The sequence below is a fragment of the Ornithorhynchus anatinus genome, chromosome 4, assembly GCF_004115215.2.
Source record: "Ornithorhynchus anatinus isolate Pmale09 chromosome 4, mOrnAna1.pri.v4, whole genome shotgun sequence".
Classification (NCBI taxonomy): Eukaryota; Metazoa; Chordata; class Mammalia; order Monotremata; family Ornithorhynchidae; genus Ornithorhynchus; species Ornithorhynchus anatinus.
The window spans coordinates 120,694,560-120,712,452 of NC_041731.1; the positions used below are offsets into that span (position 1 = coordinate 120,694,560).

The 17,893-nt window shown below is 43.5% G+C and overlaps 1 long non-coding RNA gene across 1 annotated transcript in view; it reads left to right on the forward strand.

The window, feature by feature from the left end:
• The window catches only part of LOC114811275, a 33,900-nt gene extending 16,658 nt beyond the window's left edge, over positions 1–17,242 (forward strand). Inside the window, exon 4 of the long non-coding RNA XR_003758935.2 lies at positions 17,007–17,242. This is a non-coding gene — a long non-coding RNA (uncharacterized LOC114811275). The remainder of the gene's footprint in view (positions 1–17,006) is intronic.
• The last annotated feature ends 651 nt before the right edge of the window (positions 17,243–17,893 follow it).

Consider the following 17,893-nt stretch of genomic DNA (forward strand, 5'->3'; position numbering starts at 1 on the left):
TATTAATGACTCCTCTAAACTTAACTCAATGTGAAGTCTTAAGTAGCATTCACCCTGTAATATGTTAATGATCTTCATTCATTCATTCATTAGTATTTATCGAGCGCTTACTATGTGCAGAGCACTGTACTAAGCGCTTGGAATGTACAATTCGGTAAGAGATAGAGACCATCCCTGCCCAATGATGGGCTCATGGTCTAAACGGGGGGAGAGAGAGAGTAAAGCAGAAGAACAACACAAAAACAAGACATCATCATCAAGATAAATAGAATCAAGGAGATATACATCTCATTAACAAAACAAATAAGGTAATAAATAATAAATACAAATGAGCATAGTGCTGAGGGGAGGGGAAGGGGGAAGAGCAGAGGCTTTGGGTATGCAATTGCAATCATGGTGTGCTGTGCAACCAAGCCACTGAAACTCCAACATCACTCTGGTCAGCACTATAGAAAGAGGCAAAAAAACCCAAAACCCAAAACCAAAACATCACTTTCATTTTCTTGTCTCTGGAGAGTCAGCTTTTTCCAACTTTACGAATGGTGCAAATCTGATTCTGAGCAGAAAGAGGTAACAGGATCTATTTTGAGTCACTTTTTGGCTCTCATGCACCAACAATCGGGATTCCATTATCTGGGTTCATTATCATTAAATAAAAGCTGGTCCCCAAAGCCAGAGAAATAGACCTGACTGGTCGTCTAGATTAAAACCAGAATTCTTTAACAGAAAATGTGATATACAAAACCAAGTTATTACCTCAGTACTTAAAATCATCCATCCCATTTGGCCAGTGTGAAAGGAAATTCAACGTATGGGAAATGTGGGAGATCGATAAAGCTGTAAGATTGTCAAATTTTCAAATGGTTTACAAAACTCAAAAGGTCTTGGTATCACATCAAGGCAGCCTTGGTCTCATGCTTACAAATGGGCATCCATTAGGAGATTTTGAATGTTTTGGAAGGAAACAAATCTCAGTATTTTTATAGATGAAGCTTTACAGGTTGTTTTGGAGTAAATTAAGAACATGTGCCTTCTCTGTCCTGGGGGACAGAAAAACCTGTCCAGTTCATGACAGAACATCTGGGCGATTTGGTTAGCGACACTTGCAGTAGCCTGGGTATTTACACTGAGAGGAGAAACAAAAACATTTTACTCAAACTGTATTTAGACCTATTTTTTTCCACAGATAATAATAGCAGCAACTGAGTTGGAAAAACTAATATTTAAGACACCCATCCCTTTGAGGGAATTTTGATAATTTGCCCAAAATAAACAGTTTCCATTGTATTGTTACTCAGTATCAATCCCAGATTGTCTCAGAATAACACTAATCAGTAAAAAAACAAAAACAAAAGACACATATAGATGTAGACGTGTATATAGCTCTTATATATATATATATATATATAGTTGCTATATACATACATATATATATAATATTCATCATTTGGGGAAAAAAAATCAGAAACAGGATTTCTTTCAGTGAACAAAATACCACTAACCCAGTAAAATATAAAGTCCTGCACAGATTTACTCCAAATAAACTAGAAAAATGGAATCTAATAGCAAAATCCAGACTGAGGCCGAGCAAAAAGAGTAATCTTTAAACACAATATCCCCCAGACACTTTGGAACTATCTTCATCATTTTATTACCATTATTATTAGATTTCATTCTCCTCTAGTTAAAGTCCCAGACATGAAAACAATCTCTGTGACCAAATTATGAGCTCACGAGTACCTGCAAATGAAGATAAAACTGCTAGCAAATAGGCATTCATTCAATAGTATTTATTGAGTGCTTACTATATGTAGAGCACTGTGGCGCAGTGAGAAGCAGCGTGGCGCAGTGGAAAGAGCACGGGCTTTGGAGTCAGGGCTCATGAGTTCAAATCCCAGCTCTGCCACTTGTCAGCTGTGTGACTGTGGGCAAGTCACTTAACTTCTCTGTGCCTCAGTTCCCTCATCTGTAAAATGGGGATTAAGACTGTGAGCCCCACGTGGGACAACCTGATTCCCCTGTGTTTACCCCAGCGCTTAGAACAGTGCTCGGCACATAGTAAGCGCTTAACAAATACCAACATTATTATTATTATTATTAAGCGCTTGGAATGCACAAATCTGCAACAGATACAGTCCCTGCCCATTGACGGGCTTACAAGCCTAAATCATTTCTCAGAAATAAGATGAATGTGGGAATCGTGGACTAAAATGGAAAGGTACCCAAGCTAATTTGCAAGTGTCACAATGCACAGACAGGCAGAGCTGAAGAAAAGGGACTCTTTGTCGAGATATCGGAAAAGGGATATCAGGTCTATCAGGAGACAGAGAGGAATGGTGTTCATGAGAGAGACCCCATCCATCCCTCCAAAGTAAACCCCAAAAAATCACAAGGCTCAAAGATCAATATCCCCCTACCTGGCATACCCTTGTGTGCATATTTCTACTTAATCACAAACGTTCTTTTCTTCCTCTCCCACTCCAAATCTGAGGTGTGCATTTCTGTCAATCCACCTTGCTGCAGGTGGTGTGTTTTTTAGCAAAGAAAACACTGGAGTTTTCACCCTCAGTTCTTTCACAGGGACAGCGGTAGAATCAGTGATTCCAGAGATAACAGAAAGGCTTTTGGCTTAGCAAATGGACACTCAAGAAGAGAGCGGGACTCGTCTAGGGCCCTGGAATGGAACCAAGATGGAATCCAGGTGTCCAGATTCCCAGTCTAGCTCTCACTCTATTACTGGCAAGCAGCATAATAAGGAATCAGCCTCTAAAGGGCACAAGGGATTTTTCTTTTTCAAATCAGATTGGATCTGCCATTCAACAAGCCTATCCATGGCACGGATTCGTCATAGAATATTAGGTTTGGCTGTGCCAATATTTTGTTGGCTCAATTTCCATGAGAAACTGGTACATTTTTTTATTTATGGGGAAATTAGTCAAGTTTTGGTTTTTGTAACATGAACTCATCCATGCCAATTAAATTCAGAACTATCTATTCTTTTAATTTGGAAAAATCTGAATGACTGGTCAGGAGGTAAGACCTTCTCACTATAATTCTATGAGAAATAAGAACGACATAACTCTTAATGACACAACTCATTGAAATTCTTCAGTTTTACATTTCTAAGCACAGTTCCTTTTCTCCACCACCCCTCCCCCTCTCCCCCCACCACAACCCCGGCATGGTCAGCTTGGAAGGCAAGGGGAATATTTGGCATGAAATAAATGCAGAGTAGAGAATGTTGTTTTTCAGTCCCATTCCAAAATAAAGAATTTGACCATGGGGCAGTATCAGGATGTGCTGACTAAACTCAGAGCCGTTAATTAGAAACTGTGAGAGGGCAACACATCCAGGTTTCCTGTAGTGGCTGGAAGCCTGCGGCAAAATCCATGAAATAATCCCCTTTGTTGGGGGGTTAAAAGGCGGGAAGGGCACTGCAGGAAGGAACCCTGCTCTATATCAGACACTACAAACTAGTTCAGATTGCGTTTATAAACTACCATTTCAGTGACATGATGCAAAACTCTCTTATCCCCTTCTTTAATGCTCAAAATAATTTACACAAAAATGAGGCATCATCCTCTTGTCCAGAAAGAATGGAGACAACGAAAAATAAAACCTGCATACAAAGAACTAAAGGCCACTGAAAGAGCTATGTAGAAGATCTGAAAGATGCACAGGATGTTTCTTACTTGAACAAGCCTCATGTTTTGTTTTTATTTCAACCTCTCTACTCAGTTACCTTTTTAAGTAGTGAAAATGACTTTATCTTTTGCAGGGTACTTTGACCTGTTCCATAGTTTTCTCTTTAAGGCCTTCGTTCTGTGGGTTCATGGAGTGGGAAGGGAGAGGTGCACGAGACAGAATTATCCCCCCCTAAAAGAAATCTCTATCATCCAGTTTGAACTGGCTTGGTTTGAAAGGTTTCGTTTTGGGGTTGTCTTAAATTTTTTAAAGGATCGCGAGTTAGAATCACAAGGAGAGTCATTTGTGGTTTCTGAGGAACTCCCCGTAGGCTTTTGTTACATCAATTTGGAGGGCTGTGATCGCAGCAGCTCCGGAGAATGAAATGTGGGAGAATCAGACAGGGTTGATTCCTGTTTCCAGCTTTTTTTGCGACTTGGCCTGGTTATTTTGTGAAAGCCACTTAACCGTCTGTTTCCCCACCAATCAAACCTAGTTAACGGTAGCTGTCATCACTCCATCACAGTGAAGTCATAAAGAAAAATGGAAAGGAGATCCTTAGCTATTCGAGTTAGGTCAAGTAAAAGGTCCTCAAGAATCATGAGAACATTATACGGGCCAGTTTCAGTAGGTAAGTGAGTGAGGCAGCTGTCAGTGTGATAACCGCAAAGCGGAGGTTAAAAATTGGAAAGGGCTCAGTCTCCCTCCACCCAAGTCAGAAGTGGTGCCCCTATGAACAGGGACTTGAGAGGTTGTCATGAGGTGGGAGGAGGTCAGGACCCTCCCTGGAGAAAAATCTCTCTAGGTAATGGTAATCGTGGCATTTGTTAAGCACGTATTATGTGCCAGACACTGTACTAAGAGCTGGGGTGGATACAGGCAGTACTGTATACTGGATATCACACCCGAATAGGTGGTGACAGCTTCCATCACTGTCTTTAAAACACATTTAAAATGGGATTTCAGGGCTTCGCCAAAGTAATCTGCCAGTGTCTGTTGATTTGCTTGCTTAAGTGCTTAGTACAATGCTCTGCACACAGTAAGTGCTCATTTTATTTATTAATGATATGTATATTTCTGGGAAGCAGCGTGGCGCAGTGGAAAGAGCACGGGCTTTGGAGTCAGGGCTCATGAGTTCAAATCCCAGCTCTGCCACTTGTCAACTGTGTGACTGTGGGCAAGTCACTTCACTTCTCTGTGCCTCAGTTCCCTCATCTGTAAAATGGGGATGAAGACTGTGAGCCCCACGTGGGACAACCTGATCCCCCTGTGTCTACCCCAGCGCTTAGAATAGTGCTCTGCACATAGTAAGCGCTTAACAAATACCATTATTATTATTATTATATCTAGAATTATATTTATTTATATTGATGCTACTGATGCCTGTCTGTTTTTGTTGTCTGTCTCCCCTCTTCTAGTCTGTGAGCCCTTTGCTGGGTAGGGATTGTCTTTATTTGTTGCTGAATTGTACTTTCCGAGCGCTTAGTACAGTGAGCAGAGTAAGTGCTCAGTAAAAATGACTGACTGAATGAATGAAAATGATTGAATGAATATGCTGTCTGCTGATCAAGTAGTGCGCCCTATTAAAGAGCAGGGGGCCAGAAGTCAGGACAGCAGAATTCTAGTCCCAGATCTACCACTCACCTACTGGGTGCTTGGGAAAGTTTCTTTATTGACCTTTACCTCAGTTTCCTCTAGCCTGTAAACTCACTGTGGATAAGGATTGTGTCTATTAACTCTGAGAAGCACTATGGTCTAGTGTTAGAGCATGGGCCTGGAAGTCAGAGGACCCTGACTCTGCCACTTGCCTGTTGTATGACCTTGGGCAAGCCACTTTACCTTCGTGGGACTCAGTTTCCTCGCCTATAAAAATGGAGATAAACCCCCCACCAAAAAACCTTATTCTCCCTCCTACTTATATTTCACAGTTTAAATAGGGATAGGTACTATATCCGATTTGATTGCATGCTATCTACCTCTGTGCTTAGTACAATGTTTGGCACATAGTAAGAGATGCAGCATGTCCTAGTGGATAAAGTATGGGACCGGGACTCAGAAAGACCGCGGTTCTATTCCCGGCTCTACTGTTTTATCTGCTATGTGACCTTGGTCAAGTCAGTTAAATTATCTGGGCCTCGGTTACCTCATCTGTAAAATGGGGGTTAAGACTGTGAGCTCTATGTGGGATGAGGACTGTGTCCAATCTGATTAACCTGAACCTATAAACTTTAACGTTTAGAACAATGCCTGGGACATAGTAAGCACTTAACAAAAAAACCCCCAAAAAACAGTGCTTACCAATTAACACTATATTATTTTCTTCTTATCATTATTATTATTATTACAACCAAAGTGCAAAGTGTGGGGCAGTTAGAAAAAAATACATTAAAATTAATTTTCAGGAATCTCCCCCTGGGCTGGCAGGCCTGATGTGAGCACGATGCCCTTCTTTGTTGTAAGCTCACTGACTTGATTCCTGGGGACAGAGCCCTAGATTCACCAGGATCCCCCGAGGGATGCTTTATATGCTGGTGCACGGGCACCATGGAATGTTTCCACTCCAGTCGCCTGTTTAAGATCACATTTTAAAGTCTGTCATTGTCCGACAAGCCTGACAAATCAGGATTGGCTGGGAACTCTGGAATTGGGAGCCTTTCTGTTTACTGGAACTGGCTCAGCTGCACGTTTCCATGGGGCCACAGGTATTTCCCAGGCTCAGACCCTCCTATGAAACTTTACCTTCTAGCGATGCATGTCAAATCTCAGGACTGTAGGAATGAAAGATTAGGTCATCCGGTCCTTGTCTCTATGCTTCAAGAATGTTCCTAAATTCTGTTTACCGGGGCTTTATCCAGCTTTCATTACAATTTGTCTTGTTTTAAATGCCCTAAATGACGGTACTGGAAATGAATCACCAGGTTTAGATCAGCACACACTCTGCTGTTAGAGGAACTCTAATTTGCCCGGTATTGTTGTAGTTTGTTTTTTTTTTTTTTTTGCGGGGGAGGGAGGGATGGGTACTTGCTCCAGCTCTAAGACTGCCTCAAACATTTTTTGACTTCTGAAATCTCCACCAACCTCCTCCCTGGTTATGGAACTGAGGCAGAAAAACATGTTTCGGACTGTTGCTTCGTGTGGTCACGGTGTGCCACTCAGCGCCTGTGACGGCCCCTCCCTTCCCAGGGGTAAACCATGAGGCTTACTCACTATTTCTAGCAATCAAGCACTCAGGAGTTGATGTCATGGGGATGGGATGTTGGGGGGGAATACCTCCCCCCCCCCACATCTAATCACAGAGTGGTCTTCCTGCCATTTCCTTAGTATAGTTAACCTGGGGTGGTTATGAGCCGAACTGTCTGCAGTATAGACCGGAAAAAGTCCACAGTCCCCAGAATAATCATTTTGAGTGTCCTTTAGAACTTCAAAAAAAGAAAAAAAAAAACACCCAAAAGGTTGACATGGTGGGGAGAATCAACAATTCGTATCTATGCAGAGCACTGTACTAAGCACTTGGGAGAGTACCTTAAAGTAGAGATGGGAGAAGAGAAGACAGGTTAGGAAGGGGTGTGGAAGATGGAAGAGAAAGAGGGACAAAAGCTCTTAGAGATCCACAGCCTCTTCTTTTCCACCAGTGATTAGAAAAAAAGTCATGAAATCAGGTCTTGTTTTCAGGAATGAAACTGAAGGACAATTCTGCCATCCTTCCCTCTTCTCACTCTCTCTCGTTGGTATCTCGGCCCTGAAATAGCTCCTTCTTTTTTCAGGAAGACTTCAACCCATGCCAATTATCTCTCTAAACCACCAATAAACCCCATTGGCTGGAAAACCCCAGCTAGACTTAGGTCAGAAGGGAAAATATGTCCTGGCAAAGGGAAATCTGGGGTTAGGAAGGACAAAGGGAGCTTTCCTCTGACTCGGCTCCGGAGCCTCTTGCCGTTCCAAAGACTAGGGCATTTGGTTTCGATTGTGGTTTCTCCTGGAGATTGACATCTCTCTGAACATGCAAGCCTGTTTGTTGCTAGGCTGGCCTGGCTTTGAGGTCTTCCTAAATAAGGGAAGTTCAGAATGTCCCAGACATCTCAGGTGGAATTCGACCCAAAGATCCCCAAAACCTTAGCCTGAAAGAACAAAATTTGGTTTTCTCTCAGCAAAGATTTGGTGAAGAGGCTAATCTTAAAACTACTTCTGTAGACCTCTTCGAATTCCTGGCTCGGGTCCCCCACAAAGTGTGGCCTCTTAAACTACAGAATATCAACTAGCTGTCGGGCTTCAGGAAAACAGCATTGCTTTAGTTCGTTTATTTGCTCTCTCATAAGCTCCTTAGCCAGGGGCGATTTTTCTGTGATTGACATAAAGGAGAAACAAAGGGATAATCGGAGATGCTTCCTCTCCTTAACTGCAGATGAGCTACCTCCAGTGTGCAAATCGCAGTGTTCAAAGAACAGGTAAAGCAAGCCTTCAGGCTTCATTTTAGACTCCATTGTTAATTAATGACACCCTGACAATTTTTGTGGTACGGGAATTTTTTTTTTAATCTTCCGATGCTGCTGTTAAAACCTGATTGACAGCCCAATGATTTATTTGAGCATTTTAAGATTCTTCTGCACATAGATTTACAAGAAACCCCAGCAACAACATTTTAGTGAACTTCTGGAATGATACTGGACTCCTTCATGGGTAAACAAGTCCTCTATTTTGGCAGATGGCATGAAAGATTTCGGTTCAGGAAGCAAAAAGACAGCAAGAATAGCAAGGGAACCAAGATTCTGCAACCCAGACAGTACACAATTCTGCGAGTGAGCTAGGATGCACTGGACATTTCGGATTTGGGATTTTAGATCATCTGGGAACCTTCCCTAAGAAGAAAATTTTATTTCGTTCATAGATGCTTCACAAATGGAAATCTGTGCACTAAGATAAGCGCCTGGTTGTTTCAAGCATTCCAGCAACTGATTTACCATTTGCTCACCCACTTAAACAAGGCTTGCATTTTTCCGTTAGATGCTTTCCATGAGAACCAAACAGCAAAATGAGTAAATAGCAGCTTACCTTATTTTGGAGCAGTTGATATCAAATTTTCCTCAAGTATAAGAGGCTTTGTCGTTCTGGCCGTTCCATGAATTTGGTAAACACTAAAAATGTAAAACAGAAATATGTTTATTATTCAAAGCCCTTCATAGTAACACAAAAAATAACTTGATGAAAATTAGAATGCATGTCTGAACATGAGAATGCGTTTGAAGCTTGAGGCTTATACGCTTGTTCTACTTAGTTTTGAAACTGTCTTTCTTCCTTGAAACAAACTCCCACTCCTTTTCTCCACCACTTGCCAACTCCTCTAATTTAAAGCAACTGTGATCCTTCCCATAAAACCCTCATTTCAAAGAGCTTAATATACACTCGTTAGGAATGAGCAAGGGTGAGGCTCTCCTGAAACGGCAGACTGAAACAATCTGACTCAAGGATCTCAGGTATCTGAACTTTTTTCAGACCTGTTTTCTCTGTTGCTTAGCTTGGAGTATTGCTTCAAGATGCCGTCACTTTTTTAAAAAAACAAAACAAAACAAAAAAAAATCACCCACTTGGCAGGGGGAAATGTCAGGGGGTTAAATATAGACCGTACTCTGATTTCGACCGTACTCACGGGGCACACTCTCAGCCCCGCTAGTCAAAGTTACTGCTAGGGCACTGACTACAAGTATTTTTTTTTTATATTTATAGTATTTAAGTACTTACTACATGCCTGGAACTGTACTAAGCACTGCGGTAGAGACAAGCTAATAGGTTAGACCCATTCCATATCCCACATAGGGCTCACGGTCTTAATCCCCACTTTACGGTTGAGGCGACTGAGATCCACAAAAGTTAAGTGACATGCCCAAGGTCACACAGCAGACAAGTGGTATAGCCAGTAGTAGAACCCAGGTTCTTTGGATCGCAGGCCTATGGTCTTGATTAGGACACACTGGTTCCTATTGAGTTTGGTTTGCTTTGAGGCTGGCAAGGTGTGGAGCCTATTTTTACTCTGTTCTCAGATAGGGTGGTCTTAGAAAGTTGTGAGAACAAGCTACACACCAGGCACCGCCTTTCTTTAGATTCAGTCTTAGAATGGAAGGATGGCTCTCTACAGAGATACGGCCTCCAGGGTGATGTGGCACGCTGCCAAGAGTGATGCTTTGGAATGAAACAGTGCCAGAGAAAACCTCCTACCCCACTGGACCACTGGACCAAGGCTACAGCACTCTTTAAAGATCCCGGGTAATTGAAAGTTCTGTACAAAGACAGTACAAACATCCAAGCTCTTTGAGAAGTCCTGCTGAGATGTCTGAAAATATTCAATCCAGAGTATTTACCCTGTGGGTGTTAACGGAGTCAAACCTGGGACCCAGACAGATGTTAGCTACTTGCTAAGAGGAAAAATTAAGGCGTGGATGAGCAGTTGAAGCATCAGGAATTCAAGGTCGCATTCCGGAGAGGAAGTTAATAAAGATCAAAACCTGGAGCTTGATGCCGTATGGAAAAATGGCAGTTTGGCATTGCAGACTCTGTTTTCTGGAGAATTTACTTTATTTGTCACTAGGAATGTTAGAATTAGTGGGCCCCCTCCTGTCCCTTGTTTCTAGCTTGAAATATTTAGAGATTGGAAGCAGGTGTTTTCTGGGAGGAAACCAAGTCTTGGGGTTAAGCTTAATAATAATAGCAATAATTATTGGGGTTGGAGTTAAGCATAATAATAATAACAATAATTATGGTATTTGATAAGCACTTACTATGTGCCAGGCACTAAGCACTGGGGTTGATTCAAGCAAATTGAGTTGGACAGATTCCCTGTCCCACGTGGGGCTCACAGTCTCAAATCCCCATTTTACAGATACGGTAGTGACTTATCCAAGGCCATGCAGTCCATAAATTCTAATCCCAGCTCTGCCACTCGTCTGTTGTGTGACCTTGGATATGTCACTTCACTTCTCTATGCCTCAGCTACCTCATCTGTAAAATGAGGATTGAGACTGTGAGCCCCATGTGAGACTGGGACTGCGTCCAACCCAATTTGCCTGTATCCACCCCAGCGTTTAGTCCAGGGCCTAAGCACTAAACACTTTCCATAGTTATTCTTATTAGTATTTCATGGATGGCAAAACACTTGGGTGCTCTCAACTTTGAGAGGCAGGGGACTTGATGAGATGAACTCTCAAAGGACCTTCTAGCTCAGGAAGCTGGTGATTAACATCTTTTCAACTCTCATGTGGTGGGAAGGACTAATGGAACCAATACAACAATGAAACCATTGTCTCCCCTCTAGATTTAGCACTTGCTTGACAGGTGCTTGACAGGAAGTTGGCCACTAGTATCTTTTTAACTCATATGTGGTGGGTAGGGCAAATGAAGTCATTAAGATAATGAAACCAGTGTTTCCCCCTCTAGATTTAGCACTTAGAATGGTGCTTGACACATAGTAAGTGTTTACCAAATCAGATAATTATCAAATTAAATAATTAGACTCTAAACTCCTGTGGGCATGTAATATGTCTCCTAAGCACTTAGTACAGTGTGCTGCATATAATAAATGCTCAATAAATAGTACTCTTTGGTTATTTTATTTCATGATATTTGATAAGCACTTACTGTGTGCCAGGCACTGTATTAAGCACTGGGGTAAATACAAGATAATCAGGTTGGACATAGTCTCTGTGCAGATGGGTGCACAGTCTTCATTTCCATTTTACAGATGAGATACCTGAGGCACAGAGAATTTAAGTGACTTGCCCAAGGTCACGCAGCAGACAAATGGCAGGATTGGAATTCGAATCCAGGTCCTTTGACTTCCAGGCCTAGGCTCTTTCCACTATGTCATGCTGTTCCTCCTTTCTCACCAAATTCTAAACTTTTTGAGGGTAGAGATTGAACCTTCTACATTATTACATGCTCCCAAGTGACTAGTCTAATGCTCCAGACACAGAAGGAGCTCATAAACGCTTTGTGTCTTATAAACAACCAGAACACTTTTAGGCTCTGGCTTAACTGCACTGGGCTACTGAACGGAGGTTCACACAATACTGGCCTGAATTGTCTGGGTACTAAAACTCAGGAGCACAGTCTGGTCAATGGGTTAAGAGAGTCATAGATTAAGGGGTCATGTACCCTTTAAACGGAAGTCACTGCAGTTGACCTTTCGAACTTTAGCTGCAATGCGAGTAGTCTGATTTTTTAAATTTTTATTTATTTTATGGTATTTGTTAAGCACTTACTATGTGCCAGGCTCCGTTCCAACCTCTGGGGTGGATACGAGTTAGTCGGATTGGACACCGTCCTTGTACCACATGGGGTTCACATTCTTAACCCCCATTCTACAGATGAGGGAACTGATGTCCAGAGAAATCAAGTGACTTACCCAAGGTCACACAGACGTGAGGAAGCAGGGATTAGAACCCAAAACCTTCTGACTCCCAGGCCCCTAGCCTACCCACTAGTCCACGCTGCTTCTTCTCAAGAGTCCCTAGTTCATACTAAGCAGGACCTTCCTGGACCGGGAAAGCCTCGGTGACATGTAGTAAAGTCAAATCATACCTTTGATCACCAAGGTTACTGTGAAAAGTTCTTTTACTTAGTTTTACCAGCATGCAACGGAGTGACATAATAATAATAATAATAAGCACTTACTATGTGCCAAGTACCGTTCTAAACTCCAGGATAGATATTAGGTAATCAGGTTGCCCCATGTGGGGCTCACAGTCTTAATCCTCCTTTACAGAGGAGGTAAATGAGGCACAGAGAATTTAAGCTACTTGTCTAGAGTCACACAGCTGACAGGTGCCATTGAATAAATGAATGAACAAAGTGGTGGAACCACAATTAGAACCCACAACCTCTGACTCCAATCCTGGACTTTTTCTGCTAAACCACGCTGCTTCTCCCACACTCACTCATTCCACTGTAGTAAGGGTCCAGTACTAATCTGCTGGTCAAAGGAACCCGTTCTGTCAATGCTTCTCCTTTCTGCTTCCAAGTGCTGCTCTCCTGCTGTTTCTGCTGCTCTCTTCTTAATAATAACTATGGTATTTGTTAAGCACTTACTATGTGCCAAGCACTGTTCTAAGCTCTGGGGTAGATAAAAGGTAATTAGGGTGCCTCACGTGGGGCTCACAGTTTTAATCCCCATTGTCCAGAAGAGGTAACTGAGGCACAGAGAAGTGGCTTGCCCCAGGTCACACAGCAGACAAGCAAAAGAGGCAGGATTAGAACTCACATCCTCAGATTCCCAAGCCTGTGCTCTTTCCACTTAGCCACGCTGTGCTTGCTTCTCTGGACTACTTCTTCTTCTTTGTGGGTCTCTGTGCTGCTTCCAGGCAGACCCCCTGCTCACCTCTTTGCAATTCAAAGCAACCACTTTTTATCTACCTTGGACGTGGCGGATGGGGCTCTACTTTGCAGTCACTGATTGGTCCAGGCCCGTTAACAGGTACAACAGGGAGAAAGGTCCCACCTCTCTCCATGCTCCGCTCCCCCACTCCCCCCCCCAGGCCAGCAATCACCTGCCTCAGGTAGAGCCCATCAGCACCTCTGCCAGTCTTTTCCTTGTTAATGTCCTTGTTGGGTAGGAATTGTCTCTATCTGTTGCCAAATTGTACTTTCCAAGCACTTAGTACAGTGCTCTCTGCACACAGGAAGCGCTCAATAAAGCATGGTTTAGTGGCAAGAGCTTGGGGCTTGGTCACGGGTTCTAATCCCAGCTCCGCCACCTGTCAGCTGTGTGACTTTGGGCAAGTCACTTAACTTCTCGGTGCCCGAGTTCCCTCATCTGAGGTCAACCTGATTACCTTGCATTTATCCCAGCGCTTACAACCGTGCTCGGCACATAGTAAGCACTTAGCGAATGCCAACGTTATTATTATTATTATAATCCCAGCTCCGCCACTCATCAGCTGTGGGACTTTGGGCAAGTCACTTAACTTCTCGGTGCCTCAGTTCCCTCATCTGTAAAATGGGGATTAAGACTGTGAGCCTTACGTGGGACAACCTGATTACCTTGCATTTACCCCAACGCTCACAACAGTGCTTGGCACATAGTAAGCGCTTAACAAATACCAACATTATTCTTATTATTATTACTGTGATCCCGGCTCCGCCACTCGTCAGTTGTGCGACTTTGGACAAGTCACTTAACTTCTCTGTGCCTCAGTTCCCTCATCTGTAAAATGGGGATAATAATAATAATAATAATGTTGGTATTTGTTAAGCGCTTACTATATGCAGAGCACTGTTCTAAGTGCTGGGGTAGACACAGGGGAATCAGGTTGTCCCACGTGGGGCTCACAGTCTTAATCCCCATTTTACAGATGAGGGAACTGAGGCACAGAGAAGTGAAGTGACTTGCCCACAGTCACACAGCTGACAAGTGGCAGAGCTGGGATTCGAACTCATGACCTCTGACTCCAAAGCCCGTGCTCTTTCCACTGAGCCATGCTGCTTCTCTAAGATTAAGAGATTAAGAGGGGATTAAGACTGTGAGCCTCACATGGGACAACCTGATTACCTTGTATCTACCCCAGCGCTTAGAACAGTGCATGGCACTTGACAAATACCATCATTATTATTATTAATAAATATGATTGAATGAATGAATGAGATCACAAAGAGTCATTAATAAGGCAGCTCGTTGTGGACTCACCACACTTCTTTGTTCTGGCTTTATTTCCCACTGAGCACTCAGCGGGAGAGGAAGTCAAAATGAAGAGGAAAGCTTAAATATGGACTTCCAAGAGGAGAAGGAAGGTAGCCAAGCCCAGCCGTGGTACAACTCTACCCCTCAGTCATGACCTTGAACTCAGATTAATATTGGCAATTCCTCCTGCATCTAGTGAATTCAAAGTGAAGTTGGAATCTGTTATTAAATTAGTCTTCCTAACGAAGAGCAGCCACCATGAGTGAAATGGCCGAGAGTGGCATCTGGTAACCGACTGTGCCGTTTAATCGAAAAAATTTCATCAAAAAATCCAAACAGATGAAACAGGACAGGTGGCTTTGTTTAACTTCTGCAACTGGTAATTCTTGATCAATTCTGCCTCCTCCCAGCTTACCCTCTTTGCTTATTGTGACCGTCCCTGAAGAAATTGCCCTTGTAGGTGAGGAAGATTAATTTGTGCCCCACCTTCCACGCTCCTCGAAAACATTTGGATTCCACACTTAGCAGAGAGTTGGCCATGAAAGTGCATTCTGCAGGGAGCTAGAGTGTATGTGGCCAGGACACGCCTGTTGCTCTGCTGAAACTCACCCGAACACCCCTTGACCACCACACCCCAATCTGGGGCACCCTCTTTCCCCACCGACACACCCCATTCTCCTCAAACTCAGCTCCAGAGACAGAGGCTGAATTCTAGTCAGATTCTGCAGGGCAGAAAAGACAAAGTATGACCTTGCCGACTGACCTAGAGCCAGTCACTTGCCTCAGTTGCCCCATCTCGAAACGGGGATCACGATAATAACGTAGCTGCCCCTAACCTACTTCAGCTTCATGGGGGTGAACTCATAAGAATAATAATACTTGTGGTATTTTTTAAAAATGGTATTTGTTAAACATGTAATAGTTCCAGGCTCTGTACTAAGTGCTGGGGTAGATACAAGATAATCAGGTTGTACACAGTCCATATCCAACATGGGCCTCACAGTCTTAATCCCCATTTTATAGATGAGGTAACTGAGGCTCAGTGAATTGACCTATCCAAGGTCACACAGCAGACAAGTGGCAGAGCCAGGATTAGAACCCAGTTCAGATCAGGCATAGTCTCTGACATACACGAGGCTCATGGTTGAAGGTGGAGGAAGAACAGATATTTGCTCCCCATTTTACACACAAGGTAACTGAGGCACAGAGAAGTGAAGTGACTTACCCAAGGTCACTCAGCAGGCAGATGCCAGAGTAGGGACTAGAAGGCAGGTTTCCCGACTCCCAGTTCTCCGCTCTTTCCAATAGACCATGCTGTAATGAACACTTTTAGGACATGAACTGCTATAAATAACAATACGAGCACAGAGGAACCACAAAGTCTGCATTGATTTCTAAGCGGAGAACACCATGAGTTTACCCAAGAGGAACTGTTCATCTTGCTAAGTACTGCCCTTAGAGAAAATGAGTTTGATGGACTAACTCACCCCGACCTCTGGACTGTAAACTTGTTGTGGGCAGAGAATGTGTCTGTTTATTGTTAATAATAATAATAATAATAATTGTGGTATTTGTTAAGCACTCACTATGTGCCAAGTACTGTAATAAGCGCTGGGGTAGATGCAGCATATTAGGTTGGACACAGTCCCTGTCCCACGTGGGGCGCACAGTCTTCATCCCCATTTTACAGATGAGGTAACTGAGGCCCAGAGAAGTGAAATGACTGGCCCAAGGTCACACGGCAGACAAGTGGCTGAGGCGGGATCAGAACCCATGACCTCTGACTCCTAAGCCCGGGGTCATTCCACTAAGCCACGCTGCTCTTCTATTTGTTAAGCACTCACTATGTGCCAAGTACTGTTCTAAGCTCTAGGGGAGATACAAGGTTATGAGGTCGTCCCACATGGGGCTCACAGTCTTAATCCCCATTGTACAGATGAGGTAACTGAGACACAGAGAAGTGAAGTGACTTGCCCAACATCACTTAGCTGACAAGTGGCAGAGGCGGGATTAGAACCCATGACCTCTGACTCCCAAGCTTGTGCTCTTTCCACTAAATCACGCTGCTTCTCAACTACTGTAATAAACTCTTGTTATAGTGTCCTCTCCCGACCACTTAATACATTGCTCTGCACACGGTAAGTGCTCCAAATATAATAATAATAATGTTGGTATTTGTTAAGCGCTTACTATGTGCAGAGCACTGTTCTAAGCGCTGGGGTAGAGACAGGGTAATCAGATTGTCCCACGTGGGGCTCACAGTTAATCCCCATTTTACAGATGAGGTAACTGAGGCCCAGAGAAGTGAAGTGACTTGCCCACAGTCACCCAGCTGACAAGGGGCAGAGTCGGGATTCAAACCCATGACCTCTGACTCCCAAGCCTGGGCTCTTTCCGCTGAGCCACGCTGATATATGATTGACTGACTGACTGATCTCCTCCGTGTCCCCTCCCTTTCTTCAGGGGATTCATCTTCACACGGAGTGGGCAAAGCACAGATCCACAGGTGTGAGGTCCTCAAAAGCGCTAACAAAAAACCTCTCCGCAGGCTCTAATGGAGCAGATGCACAAGTGCAAGTTAGGATGAACTCATTGTAGATTTCTGACCATCTTCCCACCCTTGGTAATCACAGTTTTAATCCTCTCATTTGGTGTACAGCTGTGGGCTGATGGTGATGGATTTAATTCCTGTCTCTGGACGAAAGGTTCTGAGATTCAGCAGGCTTCAATCAATGCCGTCCCTCCGATGTGATTATTTTCACCCCAAGTGGCCGAGCTGGGAATCAAACTGCAATCTGTTTTATGTGACGAGAATCTGTAAGCAATTGCTCTGCTGGCAGGAAGAAATGGAGCTTTCTGATTTAAAAAATAAAATAAAATAACGGTGATGATGAAGATGATGATATTTTTCTCCTCTTTGAAGTTGGTGTCCAGGGCTTTCTTTTCTGGTCTTTAATGGCTTTCGGGGAAATCCCAAGACGCAGACCAAGGGGCTGATATCGTGTTACTGCTCTGGAAATATAGACTAAGCTGGTCACCCGAAAGAACATGTGCTAGACAAGTAAGTGAAGACGATCAGGAGAGACTGAATGGATTGTAGGCTCCTTGTGGGAAGGGATTTCATCTACTAACTCTGTTATATTCTACTTTCCCAAGCTATTGATTCAGTGCTTTGCCCACGGTACGCCAACAGAAAAACCACTGATTGATTGATTGAGAGAACAGATGACATTAATATTTTAAATACAGGAGAGAGTCCATCCAGCCTCCCTGTAAGGAATCAATCGATTAATCATATTTATTGAGTGTTTACCGTGTAGAGCAGCGTGGCTCAGTAGAAGGAGCACAGGCTTGGGAGTCAGAGGTCATGGGTTCTAATCTTGACTCCACCACCTGTCAGCTCTGTGACTTTGGGCAAAGCACTTAACTTCTCAGTGCCTCAGTTACCTCATCTGTAAAATGGGGATTGAGACTGTGAGCCCTGGGTGGGATAACTTGATTACCCTGTATCTCCTCCAGCACTCAGAACAGTGCTCGGCACATAGT